The sequence below is a fragment of the Mytilus californianus genome, unplaced genomic scaffold (assembly GCF_021869535.1).
Source record: "Mytilus californianus isolate M0D057914Y unplaced genomic scaffold, xbMytCali1.0.p SCAF_5, whole genome shotgun sequence".
NCBI classification, from domain to species: domain Eukaryota; kingdom Metazoa; phylum Mollusca; class Bivalvia; order Mytilida; family Mytilidae; genus Mytilus; species Mytilus californianus.
The window spans coordinates 56,686,531-56,700,921 of NW_026262701.1; positions in this window are offsets into that span (position 1 = coordinate 56,686,531).

Consider the following 14,391-nt stretch of genomic DNA (forward strand, 5'->3'; position numbering starts at 1 on the left):
TTATAAACGGACAATTTTAAAAAGGTTTGTTATAAATCATGTCAGTACCAAAGTACTGACTACTTAGCTGATGATACCCTTGGGGACTGATAGTCCACCAGCAAAGGTATCGACCCTGTGCTGTAAAAAATGAAAACAACACATTATACATGTTAATGCGTCCGAAGCGTTTTTCTGGATTTACCTGCATCATGAACGCTCACAGCCTAATAGTTAAAGCCAAGGATGTAAAAGAACCGAAACCGTTGAAGAGCTTGTCAACTCGTGTACACTAAAAATAAAAATAATGACGTATGAAAGTCTACATTTTTATCAAACAACCAGCCATCCCTTCTCAATTCGATGTCGTTGGACTCTGCTTTTTTCGTGAATATTTATTCAAAGTGTCCTTCATACCCGCACATGGGCAGGTAACTTTCTAGTGGTAATTAATTAACAATTCAATACGCGAGTTTACATGTAGGTGGGCGAATAGTCAATAACCTTCAATTATGTGTAGTTTATCAAAGCAATTTTCAAAATGTATATAAAATAGAAAAATTGAGGATAAAACAAAATCAGTATATGCACAGCAAAAAAAAAACTCACAAAAAGCAAAGGAACAGTATTACTGCAATAACTGTTGTTTTAAGTAGTGTTGATCTTCTTTTTTTTCGCCCTTAGAGATATCACAAAAATTTGTTTATGTTTCAATATATTATGTACTTTCAGAAAAACATGAGAATTCCTCTTGTAAATCACCACTTGAATGTAAATCAACACTTCAATGCAGAAATAATCGCTGTGTTTGTTATCAAGAGGACTTCTGGGATGGATAGTTCTGTGAGAGAAGTAAGTGTTTTAGTAGATGAGACAACTCAGATACATTAATCAAAACCAAATTTAGAATACAAATTTATGAATGACAGGATGGCCTTGTATCTCAAACAAAACAACTAATAAGAAATTAGTAAATTTATCACAACTAAATTAATTTTCTCTGCAAATATTTGTGACTAAGATTGCTTCCAATAAAGTTGAGCTTAGTTGGTTTTAACTATTCTGTTATGGTCTCTTTTTGGGTATACGGCTCTTCAGATGAAAATAATTTCCAATCCACTATCTAAGTTTCAGGAAGGAAAACTATGTCAATATAAATTACACAGAAATGAAAATTTATATGTGTCTGGAAAATATTGCTTGAGAAATAGATTGCCGTTATCTCTTTCTTTTTAAAAAAAAATAATAAACCTCGCTGCATATTTGAATTTAAAGTCAAATGTGTTACCATAAACACTTTCTGAATGTAAAAACTTATATTTGATTGTTTTATATTTGCCTCAAAAGAGAAACTAGCTTTGATTTTATCTGTAAATTACGAAAAAATTGACATCTTATGCATTATATGCACATCTTAACGTCGTTATTCTCTAAACAAGCTAAACGTATTGGCTTTGTAAACAAATGTTTATACTAGTCACAAAAACGTATCACATACACTAGACGTACATGTATATGTTGGATCGCCAGACACACGTGTGGTCTTCATTAACTCAATGACATATAAGTTGCTATATGTGCTTCTTCTTAAACAATGCAGTATATATTTCAGAAAAATCAAAGTAAAAAAGGAAAATCATTCAAATATTGGAGGACGCTCATCACTGAACTAAGCCATAAGTAAAACAAGCACAACAACGAAATGTATATAAAAATATTTAAAAATACAACAATGTAAACAGTATTCTTCATTCATTGTCCTAACAGAGATTTATATCACATGTGATAAAACATTTTCAGAAAGAAATATTACTTTCCAATGCCACGAATCTGTCCAATGTCAAGACACACTGCAATGTATATAAATGGATCTGCCAATGTGATGTCATTGAATATTGGACACAAACATCATGTGCAAAAAATATTGTACCTTTGTATTTTACAAACGCAAGTAATGGTATCAAAACAAACAAACTTTAAAAATCAATTGTTTCAAAATTATTTTTATTAATAAATGTCTTAACGTAAAACTTAAGCCAAATATATATATAATTCTAAGACTTCTACTTTTAGTTTAATGATCCGCCACTTTTTAAGGTTGTTAATAGTCTTAAGTGAATCTGGGTCATAACTGTATATCTCCTTTCACTATTTAATAGGTTCAAAAATATAACAGCATATATTATGTGTATTTTAACATTTGTCTAGCCGTTTCAGAATTATTCAAGCACATAAGAGCAACAATTGCTCATTTATAAAGCGCAAATTGTGTTGAAAATGTCGATATAAAAATAAGGATATGTGGTATAATAACCAATGAGACAACTATCCACCAAAGTTCAATAGTCAATATTATAAATACATTGTGTTATTAGAGTTACATTGATGGTAATACTATTATACTGCACCAGATTTCGACAACAATTGTCTATCTAGATATGATCGGGATCAAAATATTTTAAAATCCAAGACCATCTACTAACGTTGAAGAGCTAATAAAAAAGATCAAACAAGGACAAAGGAATTGGACATTGAGGTAGATACATTCCTTAGTTAAAAATGGTTTACAAAATTGTATAACAGCAAATTTAAACAAAATAATACCCATATTTGCTGATGATACCCTCGATGACTAACATTAAATCAGAAGAAACACCTTGGTTGTAAAAACATCAACGTTACCAAATACATTGCACAACATTAAACAATTTTCTACAAATAAACTCTGCGACAGCATATTACATGAATACAGAAAAAAAGTGCACATTATCAAGTGGAAATTATCAACTTCACAAAAAATACACGATGGTCTTGAAGTAAAGATTCTAGGTACAGACGTTGTTTATCATCTTAATTACGTGTTAAAGTGTTCTTTTATTGGTCTGTGTAAATTATTACTTTTACTGTTTAGTCTATTTCTAGTGATGTCCATTTGATGTGGCTCGGTAAATATACATCCCGTCATTATGTTATTGTGCTATGGTAAATTTTTGTGTTCTTGTCTTGTTTTTGCTGGTGCGCTGTGTTTAAATGCCTTTTTGTGTTTCTTTGTTTTTATAGTGATTAAGATTATAACACAATGTTGACTGCTGTATCCCTTATTTTGACATTTTTACCTTTTATATCTATTTGTTTTGTTCACACATTGTTGTCAATATAGTAGAATTGTATGCGACTGTCATGCAGGTGAGAGGTTTGGATAGCTATAAAACCAGGTTTAATCCACCATTTTCTACATTAGAAAATGCCAGTACCAAGTCAGGAATATGACAGTTGTTATCCATTTGTTTGGTGTGTTGAGCTTTTGATTTGCCATTTGACTATGGAATTTCCGTTTTGAATTTCCATCGGAGTACGGTATTTTTGTTATTTTAATTTTTACTATATTTAGAATGAACATCCATGATTTTGAGACATAAACCAACGACAATCACGGAATTTAGGCTCCTGACTTGGAAAAGACTGATAAAGAATGTGACGGGGTTAAACGCAGTTTTTGAGCGCTCTAACCTCCCCACACTTGGAACAGTGATACTGCAGCACAACAAATAAAAACATACTGCAATAATCAGTTGCAAATGATTTAAATCAATAGATCAGAACAAAGCACAAAAAAACAACAAACATAAAAACAATAGACATAAAGGACCGATATAAGAGTACTCGCAATGATGTATTAGGGTACTGCTGAATTGATTCATTAAAGCAATCACAATCCATCTTCCTTGATTAAGTTATTTTCTAAAATCATATGTTGTTTACTAGAATTTGAAAGTGATTTTGTTCTGTTTTTAATTGCAAAATAACTTACAATTGATACATATTGGATGTTATACCATCGACCATAACTTAATTTTCTGTAGATACTGTTTATTAGTTTGTGCAGTTGTAAACTATCACTTATTTTGAATTATTTTTTAATGTTTAATGTTTGTTTTTATGTTTTTATGTGTGTGTTCCCTCTTTTTTATATATATATATATATTGGCTTAATTGTGGGGACACTTTTTCCTGGTTTATTTCCTTTTATTACGGAAATATCTTAATATTCATACAGATTTTGTAAACTGAAAATATATATATATATATCGGGATACAGTGCAGGCGAATTGGTGTCACGATATCTCAGTAGCATGAGTTCGAATCCAGGCGAGGGAAGAACTACAAATTTGCGAAAGCACATTTACAGATCTAACATTGTTGGGCAGATGTTTAGACGAGTTATATATTTATATATATATATATATTCTGTACGATATAAACACAAAATGTATCACAGTATTTACTTTCCTTTAATACATTTGTTTTTTTATACTATTTTATTATCAAAGGTTAAAAGTAATTACATTTAAGGATTGCACATATTATTGTCATTTTTCAAATGTTTTACACTGTGTGAAATCTAAATCCCACACCGTTATTCTATAGAATATCGCAGCGTACGTTCACTAAGTCACTATATTCATGAACGTTGTGCAGAAACGTTAAATGTTCATTAAGTTAAAAGTTTATAAGCTAGTTTCCGAAACCTAGATTTGAAAGAGAATAAAGAATCGTCAAATGTTTTCTTATTGTAATTTCGCTTCTGAAAATTTGTTACATGTTTGAATATAAATTGAAACTTATATTTTTACCAAACAAAACCACATTATAATTGATATGAGTAAGTTTTTATATTTCAATGTACGTTATAACCAATTCATATACATGCAATATCGGGATATTTTAATAACTGTATTTGAATATTTTGAACACATTGAATAATAAATGGAACAGGTGTTTCTGGGTCATATTTAGTTGATCAATATAAACAACAAATGGTATTTGGTTTTAAGCTGTTAAGAATACCTCAATAAACAAAGCCTTTTCTTACTTCTTACTTTTCGACAATATTCGAGGTAAGACAGTAAAAATTGTATCAGTATCGGCAAAGTAGCTAAAAGAGGACGAAACATTTGCACATGTAGATTTGTTTACAGAAGGGACATTTAATTTGTCACTCCTAGTCCTGAATTAGATTAAACGATATACCAGAATGACAGATACGTCTGTGCTGTAGTATTTTGAGAAGTGTTGGAATCTGACATACTAACGAAATGGTTTTTGTAGCTGTTGCGGTTGACACTTTCCCTTCGAATCTATAGGAACTGCACCTATGCTAATCTATACCATTTCTTATAAAACATTAATTTAAATATGTTAACGTTGCATTTTTACTTTTTTTCAGCTTGTAGGTGTGTGGTTATTCAATCTCGAAATCAAACACATTTTTGTTATATTTCTATCATTTGATATATGAACATATACGTTTTTTCTAAATGTTTCCGAATAAGGCCAACTATACCATCAACAGCGCTTCCTTTAAGTTTCTTTTTTAAAGGATATTTACGGGTACGAAAACCAGACGGAGATTCACGTTTACAATCAATTGACATTTTCAACATAAAAATTGGTAGCATACGCTATAAATTTATTGATCATTTAAATGTTTTAAAGTTTACAATAAAAAACTTGTCAGTTTCAAAAAAACAGATTTCAAACATAGTAATAAAATTGTAAGCACTTAATTTTCACAAACAGTGAAACTTTAAGTAATGAAAATTCCACTGTTTTGGCCCCTTGAATTCGTTAATAAAAAAGTATTATCAATTTAGCAAATACTATAATTGGACATTTATAAGACATAAGTCTATCAGACATCAGTATTAAAATTGTTTATTTTGTCTGACATTTTTTTATTAGGGCTTCATATTAAATTTTCCTATATATAGTACCACAATGTAAAAAATGTCAAAATGGCCCAGTTTTTGAAATCTTGGCATTAATATTTAGATATGAGTATGGGTTTAACCTAAAAAGATTTTCTAAAAGATGTATTTAACACAGATGTAAATGTATGTAAAATATATTTTTGGGCATATCCTTGTTTTATAAATGTTTTGTGCAGTGAAATAGAAATGTGTATGTAAATTGCCAGTTTAGGTTAGATCTGTCAGTTTCACTATATGACAGCATAGTGACTAAAGTGTCCATATTATAATAACCTGTGCATTTATCAAATTGATTACAATTAGCATACTTTTAAAAGTGTTGAATGGTTTTACTAATGTTGCAATTTAAGGGGCCAAATCATTCCTTCTTATTTAACACGTTTAACATCTATGTATTTATTGCGATATTCGACCATTACAAAGAAAGGATGTTATTTGATCTTTGCCAGTTACATCCACCACCTGGAATAAGTTCTAGTAAGAGAAGGATCTGCTAACCCTTCCGGAACACCGGAGATCATCACGGTTTTTGGTGCGGTTCGTGTTGCTCAGTCTTTAGTTTTCTGTGTTTTGTGTACTGATGGTTGTGTTTTGGTCTTTTTTATAAGCCATGGCAATGTCAGTTTACTTGCGACTAATGAGTTTGAATGTCCCTTTGATATCTTTCGCTTATCTTATTCTATCTTTATGTTCCTTAAATCTCAATTTGAACTTTCTGTATGATAATTTTAAATCTTAAGCTGGTCAGCCGAGAATGGCTTTTCTCAATAGAGAAGAGTGAGATCCACAATGCCGTCAAGGACCAACGTCTAAGCTCTAACTTTGACTAAGAAATTAGCGATAAACCAGTTGTGAAAAAAAATGTCGGTTGAAATTCATTTCAAGACTATTGACCTTCAAAAAAAGTAAAAATAACAAACATACTCCGAGGAAAATTCTAAAAGGAATGTCCCTATGCAAATGGCAAAATAAAAAGCTCAACACATCAAACGAATGGATAACAACTGTCATATTCCTGACTTGGTACAGGCATTTTCTGTTAAAAATAGTGGATTAAACATGGTTTTATAGCTAGCTAAACCTCTCACTTGTATGACAGTCGCATAAAATTCCATTATATTGACAACGATGTGTGAACAAAAGAAACAGACATAATGTAAAAATTTCAAAAAAGGGATACAGCCGTCAACATTGTGTTATAATTCTAATCACTACAAAAACAAGCAAATATGTCAACAAAGACAAACAAAAAGGCATATAGACAAAGCATGTTAGCAAAAACGAAAGACAAGAATATCATAGCACAACAACACAATGACGGGATTTACAAGAACCGAGCCACGTCAAATGGATACTGCCAAAAATAAGCTAAACAGTAAAAGTAATAATTTACAAAGACAAATAAAAGAATACTATAACACGTTATTAAGATGATAAGCAACGTCAGTACCTAGAATCTATACTTCAAGAGCATCGTGTATTATCTGTGAAGTTGATACGGAATATTTATCAACAAGGTCTTGGTATCTTCCGATGAATTTGTTTAGAAAAAGGACGATACGTTCTTTGACATACTCCTGGTTCATCAACTTGCTGCTCAGACACTTGTGACGTTTTACAAAGTCTGAGTAGCAGCTGCAAGCTCTTGAATACCGAATTAGTTGGGAAATGTATCTCCCATATGCAGGTGAAGTTGGTATATTGCTACTAAGGTGGGGGAAATTGATAACTTCAAAATTAAATTCGTCTCGTTTGTCATAGATTCTGGTACTAAGATGACGGCTTATGTCAAATTCGAGGTATTAGTCTAAAATTGAGGCAGAGGAAGCTGTGTCCTTTGTTTCTTTGATTTCTAGTTCTGGAGGATATATTAATGGAACCCAATCAGAAAAGTTTGGATTGTTAATGGAAAGAACATCATCAATATATCTGAATTTGAAATTAAATGATCTGGCTTCTTTGATCTTCTTGATTTTGACAAGTGTCTGAAGGAACTCCGACTCATATAAAAATAAGAAGAGGTCGGCAAGTAGAGGCGCACAGTTCGTTCCCATAGGAATGCCGACAATTTGTTGAAAAAGTCTACCTCCAATTTCAACAAATATGTTGTCAATAAGAAACTCCAGCATAGTGATTACTTGCTCTTCTGTGTAATATGTTTTACCTTTTTGTTCACTATTTACAAAATATGCCGTTTGGTATTTCTGATAGGAAACATAACTTTAGTAGCTTCAGTATTTCAATATCCAGTGGACCACATCAAATCACTCACAGATAGAAGATACGTTTCGGATTGTGGATTTACGGCAGAGGCTATTCCGGTGACGCGTACGGCAATCCAGTCAGAATGGTTTTTAGAACATAAAATATAATGATAGATACTGCTATTTAGACAAAATACTCACTTTTTGTAACAATTTGATTTCAAGCTGTCACAGTATGGATTTTCTATAATCATTTTCAAATGATACCTGCAACTAATCAGTTATTATTGTTTTTTCACAGATCGTTAAAACAAATCCTTCTCATGGAAAACTTCTTTAATCACTTAACCACTCTCATAAAGTTGATCGAAAAAAATTGTTGAATCACCGAAAACAAACAGAAAGACAAGAAAAATCATTTAATTAGACAAAATGATTTAGTTTCATTCAATCGAAAACATTTTGTCGGAAATTAACATGATTAAGAAATTAAAGGTTTTGGAAAAGGTTTAGCAAATATTTATTGTGAAGATAAATTAAAAGTCTTTTTTTTTTATCGACAGAACGATGATACTAATACGTGTACCATGAATGTTCCATAGGTCTATTCGTGAAAAAGGCTACAAATTGTCAAGTATGACATTAAAGGGGCACTAGCTACGAGATATATAAAAAATCTAAAATAGGATTTTTTTTGTTTAATCATTAATGAAATGAAATAGTGAAATAATAATTCGCTTTTAGCAGCCAGTATGGTTCAAATTTGCCAAAATAAGCGAAGAAACATTGATAGTGTATTATTCACTTCCAAGTGAATAATTCGACCCATTAAATCTGTATTCATGTGAACTTCAATTAAACCCTTAGCTAGAGATGGATAACGCATGAATTGTGTGTGTATAGTTAGTTAAAGGAAAAGAATGTCAACATTGAAAGTGAAACATAGGTAAATCATTTGATTGACTACTTCGATCCACAGAAAATCATTCTTATACAAGCAAAAACGATGATTAACATATATTTTTAATCTATAATATGAAGTTAAACAGACCTAGAAAAATCCAATTGCACGAGTTTGCTTTATCTATTTATATCTTTATTTATGTTTATATCACTTAAAAGGTCATCGGAGGTATTCGGAGGTCAACTCGATAGTTAATTAGATGGAGTCTAGACTAAATTACACACAAAACGAAGCTACATATTCTCGAGCCCATGCCCTGTAAATTGTTTATTTTAGACTTTTAATAATTTGGATAAATGTTTTACATTGTTATAAATCAAATATTAGAATTTGAGTCAAATCGGTGAACATGAATTTGACAGCTAGTTCCCCTTTAAGCTAACATTTCATTACATGTTTCTTGAAAATCGATTGCAATCTAGATATTCAGAAAATACATGATGTTGGGTATATTTGATGAGCTGAAGATGTTTAATTTTGATTCCATATTATTTGATCATCAATACTATATTTCCCATTATATTGATTGCAATTACATATTTTTTAAAGTGTTTGAAATGGTTTACATACGCATATTAAAATCCAGGAAATAATTGTAAGTTTTAAACGGAAACTTTTAATGGAAGGACAAATCAATTTGTTTTGCAACCGACATAAACATATGGTTTTAAATCGACTTTTGAAAACTCGACATTACTTTTTCTGAAAGTTAAAATTTAAGCGTTTTAAAAAACATAGGTTATATATTATAGATAAAATGAATCAACCGTTATTCTTTGTATATATAACTTAGACTATTGTGTTGATGTCTTTTCAAAATTAAAGCCTTTTCGTAGTTAGAAGGTATTTTAAATGAGTAAAAATAACCCTGTTATCATGTTCAACGATGGATTAATAAATCAAAGCTCATAATTAATTGGTTAGATAAATACAAATATAACATAACACGTCTGTCTTTAAAATATTATGCATCTGAATATTATCCGTAATTTGCAAACTAAGACATATTCGAATTTATTTTTAAGGAAATATAATAAGTATGTTACCCAAATTTCTAGCAAGAATCCTTATTCTAGGCACATCACAATTTACTCGCATAGGTATCGCGAATATACATTTATAAAGATATGTAGTAAAACAGATGAAATCATACTATATTTATAAAACTAAAAAAATGGACAAATTGAATGTAAACATTTTTTTTTAATTACGTGAATTGGCCAATGATAATACAAAAACAAACGGGAAAACCCGCTATTATTTCAAAACTATCCACAATAGCATACAAACTAAGAAAAACGGAAAAACTAAAGAATAGGGAGAACAAAGAGAAAACAAGGATTCGAACGTAAACCGAGAAGTCTCTACTTCTAACTTGACTCTATTACTCATGGATCTTAACCTCACGGCTACCAACTTATACTATACGAATGTCTATCATGTATATATAAAGGTACACATCATGTGTGTCCGTTGTACCGATTCGTATTACATATTGTATATGTCCATTTATATCTGTAAAATAGACATCTAAATTGCAACCCATTGGTAGCCGAGAGGTTTCGTCGATGTGTTTATGTCAGTCACAGATAACAGATTTCAAAGAGGGGTTTGATTCCCAGTGAAGGCATATAAAATTTACAAAAGTTAAAGGTAAGTTTTTTAATTAATTCCATCAGTGAACAGAAATCGGTAAATAAACCAATTCAAACTTAATGAAATTAAGCACACAAAGGAAACAATTGAATATAATCGGGTGAGTCCATTTCAGCGACAGATTTAGGAAGCGTTGATTCTAGAAAAAGATTCCACGGTAATTGAATAGGCTGCCGTCACGGCAATGGTTTAAGTTATATAGATACAAGGTATAAGCGTTGATTCTTGAAAAAGAAACCATGAACCCGAAGGGCGAATGGTTTGCTTTTCATGAATCAACGCTTATCCATTGTATCTATAACTTAAACTATTGTGTTAATGTCTTTTTAAAAAAAAAGCCTTTTCTTAATTAGAAGGTATTGTAAGTGAGTTTAAATAACCATTTTATCATGTTCAACGATGCATTAATAAATCTTAGATCACAATTAATTGGTTAGAAAAATACAAATATAACACAACACGTCTGCTTTTGAATTATAAGTCATCTGATTATAATGTGTGTTTACAAAATAAGACATATTCGAACTTATTTCTAATTAAATTGAGAATTGAAATGGGAAATGTGTCAAAGAGACATCCACCCCACCTAAGAGCATATATTAAGTATATATGAAGTATGTTACGGAACTTTCTAGCAAGAAGCCTAATTCTAAACACATTACGATTTACTCGCATAGGAATTTGCGAATAAACATTTGCAAAATAATGTAGTAAAACAGATGAAATCATACTATATCTATAAAACAAAAATGAACAAATAGAATGTAATCATTTTCGTTTCAAAGATGTGAAATAGCCAATAATAATCCAAATATATACGGTAAAACTTGCTATTATTAAAAACATATCCACAATAACATACCAAATAAAATAAAAAACAGGAATACTAAAGAATAGGGACAGCAAAGAGAATACAGGGATTCGAACCTAAACCGACAACTCTGTATCTTTAACTCAGTGATCTTAACCATGCTAACCTCGCGGTTACCAATTGCCTATTATGTATATATAAAGGTGCAAGCCCTGTGTGTCCGTTGTACCGATGTATATCATATGTTCATTTATATATATAAGATAGACATCTAAATTGTAACCCATTGGTAGCCGAGAGGTTTTGTCGATATGTTGATGTCAGTCACACATAACAGATTTTAAGGACGTGTTCGAATCCCAGTGAAGGGTTATAAAAATTACAAAAATTAAAGGTAAGTTTATAAATTAATTTCATTGGTGAACAGAAATCAGTAAATTAGCCAATTCAAACTTTATGAAATTAGGCACACAAAGGAAACAATTGAACATAATTTGATGAGTCCATTTCAGCGACAGATTTAGGAAGCGTTGATTCTAGAAAAAGAATCTACGGTGAATGAATAGGCTGACGTCACGACAATGGTTTAATACGTGTTAGCCTATGATGCGCAACTCCATCATAACGTATGGTTTTCTTTGTCTCAGATACTTACCTGGATTCAAATATTAATGGATTGATTGTTGTTTGCTTAACGCCAGTGACAGATATATTTAAGCATATTTGGTACAAATACAAATAAACAATATAAATCTAATGGACAGATGATGTAAAGTCGGTCGCAAAGGATGAAGGGTCACAACTCGTCAAACACAGTCCTGTATTCATTAACTATTGGAGTGAACAACACGCCAACTTAATACGAAATAAATAAGGTGCTTGTAAACGGTAAACATCTCTAGATATGCTCGCATCACGAATCATACGATTCCAAAGTTTCATCCAGTAGTTCGTTTCAAATATTACAAATAAGACGTAACAGTAGTTACCGAAATTTTTACGGGCGTTATCACGAATTCGTTGACAGTTCAGGAATATTTGTGTCATAGATAACCACGGATATACTTGCACATGTGACAACACTATTTCGTCCTCCTTTTATCAATATGAAATTACAGAATAAGACTCATCACCGAGTTCTTAATAACAATGAGCAACATGACGGGTGGCACTAATGGAGCAGGATCTGCTTACACTTCCGTAACACATGAGATCCCTCCAGGTTTTGGTGAATTCGTGTTGCTAAGTCTTTAGTTTTCTATGAACTTTCTGTGAACTTGTATGTGTTTTGGGTGTTTAATGCCATGGCGTTGTCAGTTTGACTCGACTTAAGAATTTTTAAAAGACCCTTTGGTGATTTCTTTAAATCAATGTTCAAGTCGCACGAATTCATTTTTTGCATGCATATCACAATAAATTTTAAAAACAATCTGAAGGAATCGCATGACCTCCGAAAGGAGTGAAACCGGCTGAGTCGACCGGGTATGCATTTAGTTTTAAAGATGCATCATAAGCAATGTAAAATCTTAATCAGTCAAAATGTCGCAATCGTGGAGATGACAGATTCAGCAAATTAACAAAGCAGGCGACTATTCTGGTATCCAAATATCTAAGACCGCTTAAGCATGTCGCAAAGGAGTTGTGACACACATCCTCCACCAATTCATGATGGTGACCGTACAACTTACGCAGTTTCGATTTTAGTCGTTCTTCTGTACAACTCTTTACCAGCAATTGTTTTACCGGGAATTCAAGACATGACGCATAACTTCTCGTTTCGGTATATCCATAATACAATAACAATGTTACAAGTTTAATTGGATATGTTATATGCTAACACCAACTATAATGTTGGTTACAAGAACGTATTGAGTGACAGGATATCATCAATATATCTGAAAGTGAAAATAGCAAGATCCAAGTAAGATGGGTTTTTTTTCAGTTTGTCTAAGAAAATATTGTGTATAAATTCTGTTCAAATGAGTGATTATTTGTTGTTGGAATTAGTCATGTAAGTGTAGCACCTCAAACAGCAAGATACTTTATGACCTAAAACAAGGATCCTGTTTCAACGTGTCCCTTTATTGTACATGTACAAAAACACTGTCTTATTAGAAGATTCAGTTCATCTTTTAAACTGAACATGGTGAATAGTATTTACTTAGCGTAGAGCGTTGATATTGCTGCAATATTGTAATGATTGTGATTGTGATTTTATCTTAAAAGCATTTTTTTTTTGTAAATCCAAACCAATTTTACACCATCGATTGAATATACCTCATCACAATATTTTTGATGGACATTTTTATTGTAGAAAAATGGTAGTAAGAACTTTAGAAATGTAATGAGTTGACTATTTTGTGTTTTTTTAAAACATTGTTGAAAGGATTTTGTAAGTTAATGTATCGAGTAAAATGACGGGAGACTTTCAACGTACTTTTATATGTTACTACCAAAGAAGAGAAGGACGGAAATTTGATTTACCAAATTCCCATCATTCGTAAATCAAGTAGGGGTAAATGTGGGGAAAACGACGACACAAACACAAATTTACAAAATATTACTCAGAAAAATAACGTGAATTCAACCAAGTATCCCGGGTGAAGTCAAATGATCGGAAAGGGGAAGCTGATCGTGTTGCTGATGGCAAGCATACATTCCGTGATATCAAAATCGAATAAAGGAAGACGGGATCTTTGCTACGTCAATTGGATTATATGATGGCTTTCTTACATGTGTCTTCAAATTTACCATTAGGAACCTTTGTTGTTTGCTGTTAATATTATCAGCCTGTATGACATTAGTGAGAAACTCGCAAAATAATTAGTTCCTTTGGAATTTTTTAAAAAAACGACCTTTTATTTTTTTTATTCCAGTGTCACTGATGAGTATTCAGTAAATGAAACGCGCATCTGGTTTTTAAAAATGATAAGCCTGTTATCTTGATGACTTTTTAAAACATTTTTTGCACAGAAAATAACCAACATACATGAGTAGTTAACAAAC